The following is a 14,762-nucleotide window of genomic DNA, read 5'->3' as shown; positions in this document are numbered from 1 at the left end:
CAGCCATTAAAATTTACCTGCCTTTGGAGGGGAGAGGGAGAAGGAGGTCTGAGTTACATAGAGGTAGGAGTAATAATCGTGATCTCAGACAAAAAACAAACAAACAAACAAAAACCAAAAACAGACCTTATAAAAAAGGATAAGCAGGTAAACTATATCTTGCTAAAGGAAACACTAGACAATAAAATAATACTAGTATTAAACATATACAAACCAAATGGCATAGCATCCAAATTCTTAAAAGGAAAGTTAAATGAATTACGGAAGGAAATAGACAGTAAAACTATACTAGCTGGGGACCTCAACTTTTCCTTCTCAGAGCCAGATAAATCTAAATGTAAAATAAATGAGAGAAGTCAAGAAGATGAATAGAATCTTAGAAAAGTTAGATATGACAGACCACTGGAGAAAACTGAATAGGAATAGAAAGGAGTATATCTTTTTCTCAGCTATATATCGCACCTTCACAAAAGTTGATCATGTATTAGGGCATAAAAACCTCAACAAATATTGCAGAAAAGCAGAAATATTAAATGAACCCTTTCTATACCACAATGCATTAAAAATTACATTCAGTAAAAGGTTGTGGGATGATAACCTAAAAGTTATTTAGAAGCTACATAATCTAATTCTAAAGAACGAGTGGCTCATAGAACAAATCATAGAAACAATCAATAATTTCATTAAAGAGAATGACAACGAGACAATATTCCAAAATTTGTGGGATGCAGCCACAGCAGTATTTCAAGGAAAATTCATATCTCTAAATTCATATAGCAATAAAAGAGAGAAAGAGTAGATTAATGAATTGGGCATACAACTTAAAAAAAAAAAAAACCTTGAAAAAAAATTTTAAATTCCCAATTAAACACCAAAATGGAAATCTTGAAAATCAAAGGAAACACTAAAAAAAATTGAAATTTAAAAGCCCATGAAACCACCATTTAACTAACAATAAAATAGAAAAACCATTGGTTAATTTGATTAAAAAAAGAAAGCAAACCAAATCAATGGTATCAAAAATGATAAGGGTAAATGCACTGCCAATGAAAACAAAATTAAAGCAATGAGTAAGAGTTATTTTGTTCGGTTATATGCCAGTAAAACTAATAATCTAAGTGAAATAGAGACATATTTACAAAAATATAAACTACCCAGATTAACAGAAAACAAAATCGAATACTTAAGCAATTCTATCTTAGAAAAAGAAATTGAACAAGCCATTCATGAGTTCCCTAAGACAAAATCTCCAGGACCAGATGTATTCACATGTGAATTCTACCAAACATTTAAGGAACCATCAATCTCAATGCTATACAAAATATTTGAAAAAGAAAGGTAAAGAAGGAATCCTGCACAATTCCCTTTATGACACAAATATTTTAATTAGCTTATTTTAAACTTAAAACAAACATAGTTTTGATACCTAAGCCAGGGAGGGCAAAAACAGAGAAAGAAAAATATAAACCCATTTCTGAAATGAATGTTGATGAAAAATTTCCAAATAAAATACTAGCAATAGATTTAAAACATCAAACACTATGAACAGGTAGGGCTTATGCTAGGAATTCAGGGCTGGTACAATATTTAAAAAACCTATCAGCACAACTGACCACATCAACAACAAGAACAACAAAAATATTATATCAATAGATGCAGAAAAATCCTTTGACAAAACACAACATCCACACCTGTGAAAAAACACTAGAATGCATATGAATCAATGGAACCTTTCTTAAAAGGATAAGTAGTATCTAACTGAAGTCAAGGGCAAGCAATATTTGCAATGGGGATAAACTTGCAGGTTTCCAAATAAGATCTGGAGTGAAGCAACGACATCCCTTACTACCACTATTATTCAATATTGTACTAGAAATGCTAACTATAGAAATAAGACAAGAAAGATAAATTGAAAGAATAAAAATAGACAATGAGGGAATCAGCTATATAACCAATTGAACCAATTAACAACTTCAAAAAATGTGCAGGATATAAAATAAACCCACATAAATCATCAACTTTTCTATATACTACCAACAAAACTGAGCAGGAAGAGATAAAAAGAGAAATTCCATTTAAAATAACTGCAGACAATAGAAAATACTTGGGAGTCTACCTGCTAAAACAAACCCAGGGATTGTATGAAAACAATTGCAAAACACTTTTCCCACAAATAAAGAAAGACAAATTCTAAATAACTAGAGAAACATTATGACAATCCTACCTAAGCTAATTTACTTGTTCGGTTCCATACCAATCAAACTACCAAAGAATTATTTTGTTAGAACTAGAAAAAAATCATAACAAAATTCACCTGGAAGAACAAAAGATCGCTTTTAAAGTGGAAGGTGACTAGCAGTTCCAGATTTCAAACTATATTACAAAGCAGTAGTTATCAAAGTGTTCTGGTACTGGCTAAGAAATAGAGTGGTGGATCAGTGGAATTGAGTAGGTACACAATACACAGTAGTAAATGCCTATAGTGATCTGATAAACCCAAAGATCTAAGTTTTTGTTATAAGAACTTAACATATGACAAAAATTGCTGGGAAAACTGGAAAGCAGTTTAGTAGAAACTGATAGGAAGAGAGATTAACATTTCATATTGTACATAAAAAGATAAATGATTTAGACATAAAGGCTGATAGCCAAGTAAGTTAAAGGAGCATGGGAAAATGTACTTATCAGAAATATGGATAAAGGAAGAGTCGAAATAGAATTGGAAAGATAATTTTGATTTCAAAAACTAAAAAAGCTTTTCACAAACAAAACTAATGCAGTCAAAATTTTAGAAGAAAACTGGGGAAATTTTTTAATGCAAGTTTATCTAATAAAGGCCTCATTTCTCAAATATATAAGAAACTAGTAAGAGCCATTCCCAGTTGATTAAATGATCAGAGGATATGAACAGTCAGTTTTCAGAAGAAATCAGAGCTATCAATAATCACATAAAAAATGCTCTAAATTACTACTGATTAGAGAAATGCAAATTAAAACAACTCTGAGATATCACCACATGCCTACCAGATTGACTAATATGACAAAAAAGAAAATACTGGAGGAGATATGGAAAAATTGGGACACTAATGCATTGTTGTGGGAGTTGTGAAATGTTCAGCCATTCTAGAGGATAATTTAGAACTATACCCAAAGGACTATCAAACTGTACATACTCTTTTGACAGTCAATACTGCTATTAGGTAGGTCTGTATCCCAAAGAGATCAAAGAAAAGGGAAAGGGATCTAATTGTACAAAACTATGCATAGCAGTTTTGTGTGTGTGTGTGTGTGTGTGTGTGTGTGAGAGAGAGAGAGAGAGAGAGAGAGAGAGAGAGAGAGAGAGAGAGAGAGAGAGAGAGAGAGAGAGAGAGAGAGAGAGATGCTCATCAATTGGGAAATGTCTGAACAAGTAATAGTATATGATTGCAATGGAATACTATTGTGCCTTAAGAAATGATGAGCAGGATGGGGTAAGAGAAATCTGGGAAGACGTATGTGAAGACTTATCATGTAAGGCGAAGTGAATAAAACCAGAACATCATAAACACCACCAGTAATACAAGGATGATCAACTGTGAAAGACTTAAGTACTCTGATCAAGACAGTTCCAAGGAACTCATGATGAAAAATGCTACTCATTCTCAGAGAGAGAACTGATGAACTCTGAATGCAGACGGAAGCATAATTTTTAAACTTCTTTTTTATTGATTTGTTTGTATTTTCTTTTGCAACATGGTTAATATGAAAATATGTGTTGCATGACTAATCTGTATCAAATTGCTTCTCAAGGAGAGATGAGTAGTGGGGATGGAGGGAGAGAATTTGGATCTCAAAATTTACAAAAAAGAATGTTACAAAATTTTTTTACGTGGAATAGGGAAATAGTTAAATATTTTTTAACAAAGTAAATATTACTTTCTTCCTCCTTTCCTTCTTCCCTTTCTTCTCTTCCTTTCTTTTTTCTTCCTTTCTTCCCTCCTCTTCTTTTTCTTCTTCCTCCTCCTCTCTATCTCTGCTTTTGTGTCTCTGTCTCTCTCCTCCCCTCACCTAGTTTTCCTTACCTAAGAGTGCAGTTGCCACTTAAGAGCCTGACAATGTTGTTTTTGGTACGGAAGCTTTAACCTGATTCATTTTGGACATGGACTGGTTCACCCCTCCTTAGGCAACCTACTGGCTCCCCTCTCTCAGAGACTCAGACTTAGTATGGATATCACACTTAGTCCCTACTACATTTCAGAAGTCCTGAACTCAAATGATCCACTAACCTCAAACTCTTCAGGGGTTAGGATTATAGAAGTGTGCCATCATGCCCCATTAGCTACCTTAATTTTAATTAATCAATCAGTAAGCACTTGTTGAATGCTTCCTAAAGGTCAGACACAGTGCTAGCATTGGAGAATAGAAATACAAAACCAAGACAGCCCTGCCTTCAATGAGCTTCCATTCTAGTGTGGGATAGATAATGTTATAAGAAAGAAGCAAATAGAAAATACATGCAAAATAAATATAATGAGGAGTCAACAAATGAGGGAATCAGAAAAGACCTCTTGAAGAAAATAGCCCTTGAGCTGAATATTATAGGGATTTGGGGTTATAGAGTATCAGAAGAAAAAAAAGCTGCCCATGAAAAAGTGACCTTGTTTTACTTTTATAGCTATTTGACGTTTTGGTCATTTCCCCCTTTTCATATTTTTTTGTTCTTTTTTTTCTCTTGTTATACAACAACTGTTTCAGACGGGATAATGTTATCACAGCTGAGGAAACAATGGCCACAGAGATGTTTGGTAACTTGCCTGAGGTCATCCACCAAGTTAGGGCTGAGCTGGGATTGGAACTTGGAAAGAGCTTTACTTAAAGTGACACTTCCAGGACTGGCAATGCTAAAACCTGACAATGTTGTGTAATGTGTGTGTGTTTTAATACTTTTCTTAGTTAAACAACAAGAACAACTTCTTGTCAGTTTGAAATCTCTCAATTCTGACAGGTCAGGAATACCATCAAATCCAAAATTAAAATGAGAACCCCAAGATTTTGAGTTCAGATTATCATCAGGTTAACTTACTGTCTCACAATATCCTAATAATGTACCAAAGGTATTCCCTACCCTCAAGGTCTCTCCTTCACTGGACACATGGGGTTATGAAAATTTTGTGTCACAGTTTGCACCTAAACAGCATAAAGTGAAAGGAGTGTTAGGAAGTTATCTACTCAGTTGATCAATGGTAGGATGTGGCTTGGTACTCAAGCTGAAGACTTGGCAGAAGTCCCTGAATTCTCTGTTAGTACTACCATATTGGTTGCATACTAATGGAATTAGTTAGAAAGTGCTGAAATAAAACAGAACCTCCATTGAAGATTATTATTTCCAACTTTGAATAGTCTTGCATAAGTTGTACTAAGTGAGCATTCTTGGGTATTCTGGGAGTACCAAACACCACAGGTGAAAGTGAGAAAAGTATTGGAGGGAAATTCCAGGGTCTGTCTAGAGTTCTTAATCTAGGGTCCTTTTTCGAAGTACATGAATAGATTTCAGAGGCATGAAATAGGAAAAGAAAATATATCTTCATTTTCTGTAAACACTAACTGAAAGTTAGCATGTCCTTAAATTATTTAAAAACATTATTCTAAGGAGAAGCCTATAGACTTCCAAAGGAGTCTGTGACACAAATGGTTAAGAACTCCACCTTCAAACATTTACTAGAAGTATGACCTTGAGCAAGTTAACTACTGTCTGCCTATTTTCACAACTGTGAAATGAGGATAATAACAGCACCTACCTTGAAAAGTTGTTGTGAAGATCAAATGAAATAATGTTTGCACTGTGCCTGGCACATAGTAGGTGTTATATGAATGCTTATTCCCTTCCCCTTCTCCTCCACCCTACTCATGCTGACTATATATTTTATTCATGCATAGCCTTTGGTACTTTCATATTTCTTGGTGGGTGTGTTTCTCCTTGGCAAAATAGTTGAGAGAAAGTCTCAAAGACAAACTTTTGCCTAATTTGCAATTTTGTTAAGGTCCCTGGGGGAAGTTTATGGGTCACTGAAAAATCTTCAGCTTAGTTATTTTTGACACATGTGCTATAGGTAGCCTAAATAAAGATATCAGGACCAATTTGGAAGCCTGCAATTGTCAGACTTCAACTCAGCCCTGTCTCTACATCTAATACCCAATTCCTTCTGCTAACAGAAGAGGCGAAAGGAAGGGAAATAGGGAAGAAAGAAGAGATATGCTAGATATTGCATATACCCTGGGTATCTGCCAATGACCTGTAATTTTAATGGTGTGGGACTCACTTCCCCAGAGCAGAGATAAATAACAAGGTTTTTGAGAAGGCTCAGTGAATTTCCAATGGTCATACAGCTAATGGTGGTTTGAAGTTGGACTTGCACTCAAATTCAAGGTCAGCACTTTATTCACTGGGCCACGCCAATTCATTCTACATGCAGCCTTTGTTAACATCACAGTATCAGAGGGGTTTCCAACTGAGAGATTTCTAGTATCTATTTCCCTCAAATTCCTGAAGTAGAAGTTGTGCTCCACTGTATATAAATTTTACTGCTCAACAGTGAAAAAGGCCTGGAAATATAAAAAAATTCCTGAAAACTGAAAATAATAAGCCAATAGTAAACAAAATGGAAGACAAAAGGGAGTCTGAAAAGATGGGTTTCTGTTAAAACACTATTCCAAGAATGAGAACTATAAAAGTGAAGTAAACAGCAGGACAGCCCATATAATTCAAACTACATGAAACCAAGTTGCTTGATGTTGATGGTGTGATTCTTGGGCACTGCCAGGCATTAGGGTTAATAGTTTCGATCTCAAATGCAGCATGTTTATATCACCTGAAAAGATTGAAAGGCAAAAGAGTCAAGCCCAAGATAAAAGCTGTTAGGTTCAAGAAGTCCCTTGAAGGCAATTTTCTTTGCCCTGAAAGCCAGTTAGGAACCATCCAGGGCATCATCCACATCCGGAGTTTAACATTTAAAACAATCCTAACAATTCTCGGTTTGACTCCTGGTGCAACTCATTCTGGGCAAGGGCTTAGAGTTTTGGGGTTTTTTGAGGGGTTTTTTGGAGAAGGAGGACACCTACTGTTCAATAAGTTTTTTACACCCAAATACTTGGCCAACTTAGAACAAGGGATCCTAGAAATTACTGCATTCAAGTGTTTGTTTTTCAAGAAGCACTCCATCACACATATGAACTTTTGATCATCCTTCTATTCAAGGAAATCGTTACCTCATCTCCCTTCTCAATCAGTATCTTTTGTTCTTGCCTATATGATGGAAAAATAGGTTTTTTTCACCTCTAAATTCCATGCTTTTCCTCATCCTTTTATCTACCTTTCCTACTCTTGATGTCATGAGGATAAGGGGATAAATTCTGGCTCTTCGAGATTCCTTTTCGAGCTCTTTTGTTTGCAGAGGATTTTTTCCATTAACAAAACTGAATGCTTAAATAATACCATTTTAGTATGCATATTAATTCAAAAGAAGCAAACTGGAATATCCATCAAGTGGACTGGATTTTAAAAGGTATTATTTCTCTAAAATAGACAAGAATTCTCTATTATGGAAAATATCCTCTGCTTGGATTTTAAAACCTTTCCCAATATAGCCTCTTCCTACCTCTCCAGTGTTCTCACACTTCACTCCTCCCCGTGTAATCTGTGATCTAATGACATTGGCTTCCTTGTTATATACTTCATACAAGACACTCCATCTCCAAATTCTATGCATTTTCACTGGCTGTCCCTTATTCCTGGAATCTTTCTATTCTCATCTCTGTTTCCTGGCTTCCTTCAAGTCCCAGTTAAAATCCACCTTCTTCTGCCAAGAAGGTTTCCTCAGTCTTCACTAATGCTAGTTCATTTCCTTTGAAATTACCTCCAATTTACTACATATGTATATATACATATTCATATATGCATGTGTATATCTATATACATCTATATCTATGTATATCTATGTACCCATCTATGTATCTATCTATTTATCTTGTGCGTACATAATTCTTTGTCTTCCCCATCTGAATTAAAGTTCCTTGAGGACAAGATCTGTTTTTGCCTTCCTTTGTATCCCCAGCATTTAGCTCAGTGGCTGGTACATAACTGCTTAATAAAATGCTTATTAACTTATCATTTGGATCTAAAGTAAAAGTGCCAACTTTCATATGTACATCTAGAGCTCTGTCTGTTGGCTTTTAGCATAGTCAAAAGGACTAGACAAATCCCCATGATGCACATGGAGAGCTTTGGCAGGTCAGTCAGCCCTGTTTTCCTTATCCTTGGAAAAACGCAGAAGTTTCAGCTCTTCACAGATTGTAGTCTAACCATAGTTATTAGATAGGCTGTCAAAGTAATGGTACCCAGGAGATTGATGGATATATTCTATTCTGACTAAGGGGACTTCAGGGAATAAACTTGCTACACAAACAGCGATTAGAAAAGCTGGAGAAGGCCAAAGAAGTACTCTGCCTTGTACATTAGGAACGAAAGTTTAAATGAAGAGCCAGCCACCAAGATTCAATGAACAATCACTGAGTGTAGAAAATCATATTTAGTGAGAGGCATTACCAAGTAAATAGAGGTTGGGATTCCTTGCGGGGTCATTGGATCACCTTTTAGGCATTTATTTACTCAGTAATCTCTTTTGCACATTTTTTCAGGAAAGGAGAGGTCAAAAAGGAATGGCTAAAATTCTAGCTGAGACAGCAAGGTGGCTCAGTGGATAGAGCACTGGGCTTGGAGTCAGGAAGACGTGGGTTCAAATCCAGCTTCAAACATTTAGTAGCTATGTGACCCCAGGCAAGTCACTTAGCCTTGTTTGCCTCCATTTCCTCATTTGTAAAATGAGCTGGAGAAAGAAATGGTAAACTCCTTCAGTATCTTTGCCAATGAAAATTCCAAATGGGGTCACAAGGTCTGACAAGGCTGAAAAAACAACTGAAAAACTCCAGTTGCCAGCCAATTGCTGAGTTTGTCCTTGATGATGATATATCTGATATCTCACCATGTCAAATCCATGAAAATTTGCCTATTCTGGATGGCAGTTGGATGCTAGCCATGATGAACGCAACTGTATAAATTATAATGGAGAGACTGAGACAGTATGTGAGGACCTAGATTCCACATCGTATCATCTTGATAGAACATTAATTCCTAAATGTCAAGGGCCATTTTATTTTTGTCACTCTATCACCATTTCTTACTGTAGCAGCTGGCAATAGTAGGTGCTTGATTGATTAAATTCCAAATATGGCTTTTAGAATCCCTCTCTTTTAAGAGTCAAGGACAGAATTTCAACCTAGAGGAAATAAGTGAATGGAGTCAAAAGGGAAATTTAAAAAATTTTCATCTTCTAGTCTCCAGGTAGTATGTATGCAATTAAAAGTGGTTATTTTCAGTTTTATGCATTAAAGAAGAGGAAGACATATTGGACTAAAGAAACAAGGACAGATAAATAACCAAGTCAGAGAAAGGAAAAACAAAGCATTTTCAAAATAAAGCAGTACTTCTAATTGCTGCCTCAACAGATTGAAAAGATAAAAACCAATCCCATTAATAAGATGTTCTTTTATATTAACTTACCTCTTTCAGGGTTTTAAAGGAGGCATGGTTGGAACAGAATAATTTAATTTATAAAAATGTAATTTATAAAAATGTAACTATTACTGATGCTGGAAGAGACCTTTAGAGATCACCTAGTTCAATTTGCTCTTTTTAAAGATAGGGAAACTGAGGCCTTGTAATGCTAAGTCTGGGGTTTACCCTTGCATCTGAGATGATGCTACTTTCATGTTCAACAGCAGGCCCTAGTACTTGGTTTCATAGTGTCTCTAGGAAGGAACTTTCAATATTATTTAGTACATCCCAATCTCTCCCTCAAGCATATGAGTACTTACAAAATACATGGCATGGTATTATAAAACACTATAAAAGCAGCAAAGAAACACACCTTGCTCTCTAGGAACCAAGACTCCACTTAGAGAGACAAGACATAAATCTATAATATAGTTAATAATAAAAACTATAGATGATACAGGACAGGCTAAAGGGAAATATAGATAATAAGTGCTAGGATTTCAGAAGAGGAAATCAGCATAAGTTATGGTAGGGAACACTTGTAAATATTTTAGGCAAGTCCATACCTCCTTTGTCTTGTTCATTTTAGAGTGAAAATTCAATGGCAAAAAATTCTTCCTTATATCCAACCTTTCTCTTATGCTACAACTTAAAAGTTTTCTTGTTCTCTCCTCAGTATATCAAGAAAAACATTCATATAGTTAAAGAATGTCATTGAAAGTCAAAAATTCATATAGTTAAAGAATGTCATTGAAAGTCAAAAATTCATATAGTTAAAGAATGTCATTGAATCAATCAAGTATTAAGTGTTTATTATATGCTTAACACTGGGGCAAATTTAGAACTCTAAGCTTAGGCATTCAATTTTTATGTCTTTAAAAATCTTGTGGGTCTTAAAAATATTATATTTTTGGTTGGTTTAGAGGTATCTTGAATGTTATTAGTTCATTCCACCATATATATTATATCCAATATAGATAGCATTTGGAAAAATGATTCAGTTACATATTTATTTAATAAATACTAGACCACCTGATCAAAATTCAGATATATGGCAGTTACACATTAATTTATATTATTCATTATTCAGCTCCAATAACAACTATTAACTGATGTAAGCTTACTAGCATAAAACCTGGTGACAATCAGTTTCAGACAGAAGCTGTAAACTCATGGTTAAGAAACATTGGTATATTAGTTCACGTATGTTAGTTAAAAGAATTTGGGTAGGGGGTTCTAAAAATCTCAATCTACACTTAGGAGTCAGATGGGTTCCATTTGAATGCCTAGGATTTAGTCCAATCCCTTTAATTTAGATATGAAAGAACTGAGGCCCAGAGAAGTTAGTGGCTTGCTCATGGTTAGAGACAGACAGTATTTTGGGGGGGGGGGGGGGCGGCAATCAAGTCACAATTAAGTGACTTGCTCAGGGTCACACAGCTAGTGTCTGAGGCCAGATTTGGACTCAAGTAATCACAACTACAAGGCCAGTTCTCTATCTACTGCATCACTCACTTGCCCCTGAGGTAGAGCATTTAAAGATAATCTGGCCAATCAATAATTTAAACATTATTATTTCATGATATTATGAAAATAGGAACACATTTGGGGAAAAACTTCTTGGAATTTGGAAGATTACAGAAGGTAGCATGGGAATATACAAAAAAGTGCTTCATTTAAAATAAGAAAACCCAAATTCAAATCCTGACCCACCTACTTGATAGTTGTGTGATAGTAAGCATGTCCCTTAACCCTGTTGAGTCTGTTTCTTCATCTGTAAAATGAAGGGCTCTTAAAGGGTTCTTATACTTTCTGTCATGGGCTCCTCTGGCAGGATGGTGAATCCCATGGACCCTTTCTCATAATAATGTTTTTAAATGCATAACATAAAATACATAGGGTCATAAAAGGAACCATTATATTGAAAGATATCAAAATTGAAAAAAAAATATATTGCTGGACCCCAGATTCAGAACTCCTAGACTGGAAAATGGTTATGGCCCTTTTCAACTTTATTATGGTATAACTTCTGATCAAAAAGGCATAAGGTTCTGCTTCTTTTGCAAACTGATTATAATCCCAATAATTACATTCTGGAGAAATAAAAAGTTTCTAGGGTTCTTTAGTCACACCATTTACATTACATTTGTGAAATGGAAACATTGATTTAAGTGATGGAGTAGAAGATGCATTTAGGATAAGGTAGCAGAAGCACCTTGTGAATGGGGATTACTTATTATATCTATATCTGTAGTGATTAACACAATACTTGGCATCTAGTAGGTGCATAATTAATACTTATTCTCTTATGGAAAAAAATGTATGAAATTCTAATTGAATAAATGAAATTGAGAGAAATGTATACTAACTAAATCACTGCCCTCTCTTCCTGTTACTTTTTCTCTCTATTTCAGTGTAGATGGAATAAGAAAATTGTTTTGGAGAACACAGAAAGTTTGGAACCTACATAGCTCATCTTCTTAACAACAAATAAGAGATAGCTAAGACACCTTTGGGTTTTTTTGTAGATTGACTACAATGTAAACTATATCAAGTCATTCTACTTATCTGAATTTCGTCCTTAGTCCCTAAATGAGAACTAAATGATTTAAAAGGTCCAATACTACATTGTATGAACTTAGAAAACCCAAAATTCAACAAATGAAATATTCTGTTATTTCCAATTCCACCAACTACGTGTTTAGAAATCAACCGACCAAGCCAACAAGCATTTATGTGCCTAATAATCTTATTAAGAATTGTGGTAGGTGCTAGATACAAAGATTAAAATTAAACAATCCCTGATCAAAAATTGGTATTCTATAGGGAAGACAAAAGTTGAACAGAAATATGCAAAAATACTTAAAATGGGTGATTTTGGGGGGGGAGGGGTAGTGTCTGCAGCTTGTGGTGCGCAGATTAGGAAGGCTGCATGTAGGAAGTGGCGGTGTTTGAGCCGAGCTTTGAAGAAAACTAGGGATTCTAAGAGGCAGAAGGCCAGCCTGTGCAGGGATGAGAGATGGGAGTTGTGTGTGAGGAACAGCAAAGTCAGTTCAACCAGACCACAGAGTGTGGAAGGGGAAGTAATTTATAATAAGGCTGGAAAAAGGAGTTGGACCCAAGTTATGAAGGGTTGGGAGTTTGCATTTGATCTCGGATGCAGTAGGAACCACTGAGGTAAATTGAGAAGAGTGACACAGACTTGCACTTTAAGAAAATCACTTTGGCAGATAAATTGGAGAGACCTAAGACAGGGACATCAGTTAGGAAGCTCTAATAGTCCAAATGGCAGGTACTGTGGGTCAGAACAAAGATGACAGCTATGTAAGTGGAGAATGGAATAGGAATGACAGGTAAAAAGGATAAAATTTGGCACCTGAATATTTGGTATGATTGAGGGTAAGGAGTCAAGGATAATGAGGAAATTAAAATAGTGTATCATTTAATAATTTATTCTACTCTGTAATCCAGGCTATTACTCATTTTGTCTAAGCCCCATTTCTCAGTTTAGTTCCAAAAATGGGGTCTCTCCGAGTATAAATTGGCTTAAAGGTGTGGGTAAAAGGGAATGATGTGATCATTTCTAGCCCCTGGACATATACTTGCTGACCAGTTTAATTTGGGACCTGTTTTACTATCTGCAATCAAAAATCAGTTTAGGCTGAGGCTCTCCCTAAGGGGCCATTCTTATCTCTCCTTGTAAAATTAGGGGTAGTTTGATCTGTCCCAAGGGGATAACTAACTGGGTGGTTTTGATTGGGATGGTTCTAATTTTCTAGTCAAGATTACTAAAGGCAGTGGAGGCCCATGAAACAATTAACATTTCTTAACTGTCAAAGAGGCATAATCACCCACACCTTAAGGACAACCCATCTTTCCCAGCTGTGGCCAACTGTAACATTCCCCAACTACCCAGAACTCCTCTTTTTCTATGTCTCAACAAAGAGAGATTTTTCCTTCACATCTTGGTCACTGAACTGATTGAGACCAGTCTGATCCACTTTATTAAAGCTATACACATCACCATTAAAAAACCGTTATCTTGTTCAGAGAAAATGTGCTTCAGTTTGCCTTTGTTACATTCTGTCAGTTTGCATTTTATTGCTTTAGCTAATCATCCAAATGAAAATAAAGGCAAGTGTTGGTGGGAGTGTCTTAAATACCCATAAACTGCATGGTAATTGTAGTTTAGTCCTTTATCAGGCACGTCCAATTCTTCCTGAATCCATTTGAGATTTTCCAGGTAAAGGTACTAGTTTGCCCTTTGTCCAGATCATTTTACAGATGAGGAAACTGAAGCCATCAGGGTTAAGTGATTTGCCCAGGGTCACATAGCTAGTAAGTGTCTGAGGCCAGATTTGAATTCAGGTACAGGAGTCTTTCTGACTTCAGGCCTGGCACTCTATTCACCATACCACCTTGCTGCCCCTACATGATACCTTCCCCCAATAGCATACGGAATTTTCCAATATTATTTCTCATCAACAAAGTCAGCCAGGTTCAAGCTCAGTTAATCTTAAATGTAGAATTTTCTAAGGGCAACAGTAACAGAACTGAGTCTGGAAAAGAGAAAGCAGTTAGAGTGTGCTGGTATTGTAGCAAGACTTGTCAAGTCATTTTTCTTAAACGTAACACAACAGTTTGAATATAGGCTATTCTCTTCACATCTGCTTTGTATACAACTTGACTGCAGCCTATAATTGGTTGTTTTTCAGAGTATGTCCATATATTTCTTTTTCTTTCAAAACAATCTCATTTTGGAGATACAACGTACATTAAAGGATAATCTATATATTTGGACCAACATGGCACAAAGCTAGATATCCATTTGTCTTTGACTCTTTGTCTACGAAATGATTATGGGTTTTGAGTTAAATTAGTTTATTTTTTAAAAATTATACCTTGAAAAGGGGAAAGACAATGAGAGTAGATACAATTTCTCATTTATTTGCATGTGTTTTGCATATTTATATGCATATTTGCATCTTTTATGCAAAACTCTTCTCTGCTTCTTAGTTTGATTCAGTTTCCTCGCAATCATCAAGTGATTTTTCTTTATATTCTACTATATATATGTTATATATGTAATAATATATATATTTATATATATTACATACTATATTTACAGTGGTGGTGAAGACGCTGTATATCTTTTCCTCCTAAGATTCAAGAT

At 35.4% G+C, this 14,762-nt stretch overlaps 1 protein-coding gene across 1 annotated transcript in view; it reads left to right on the top strand.

Moving 5' to 3' along the window:
- TYW5 (tRNA-yW synthesizing protein 5) overlaps positions 1-14,762 on the top strand; it is a 158,277-nt gene that overhangs the window by 105,649 nt on the left and 37,866 nt on the right. The window lies entirely within an intron of this gene.

The sequence above is a fragment of the Notamacropus eugenii genome, chromosome 5, assembly GCF_028372415.1.
Source record: "Notamacropus eugenii isolate mMacEug1 chromosome 5, mMacEug1.pri_v2, whole genome shotgun sequence".
NCBI lineage: Eukaryota > Metazoa > Chordata > Mammalia > Diprotodontia > Macropodidae > Notamacropus > Notamacropus eugenii.
This window is presented reverse-complemented; position numbering and strand designations above follow the sequence as displayed.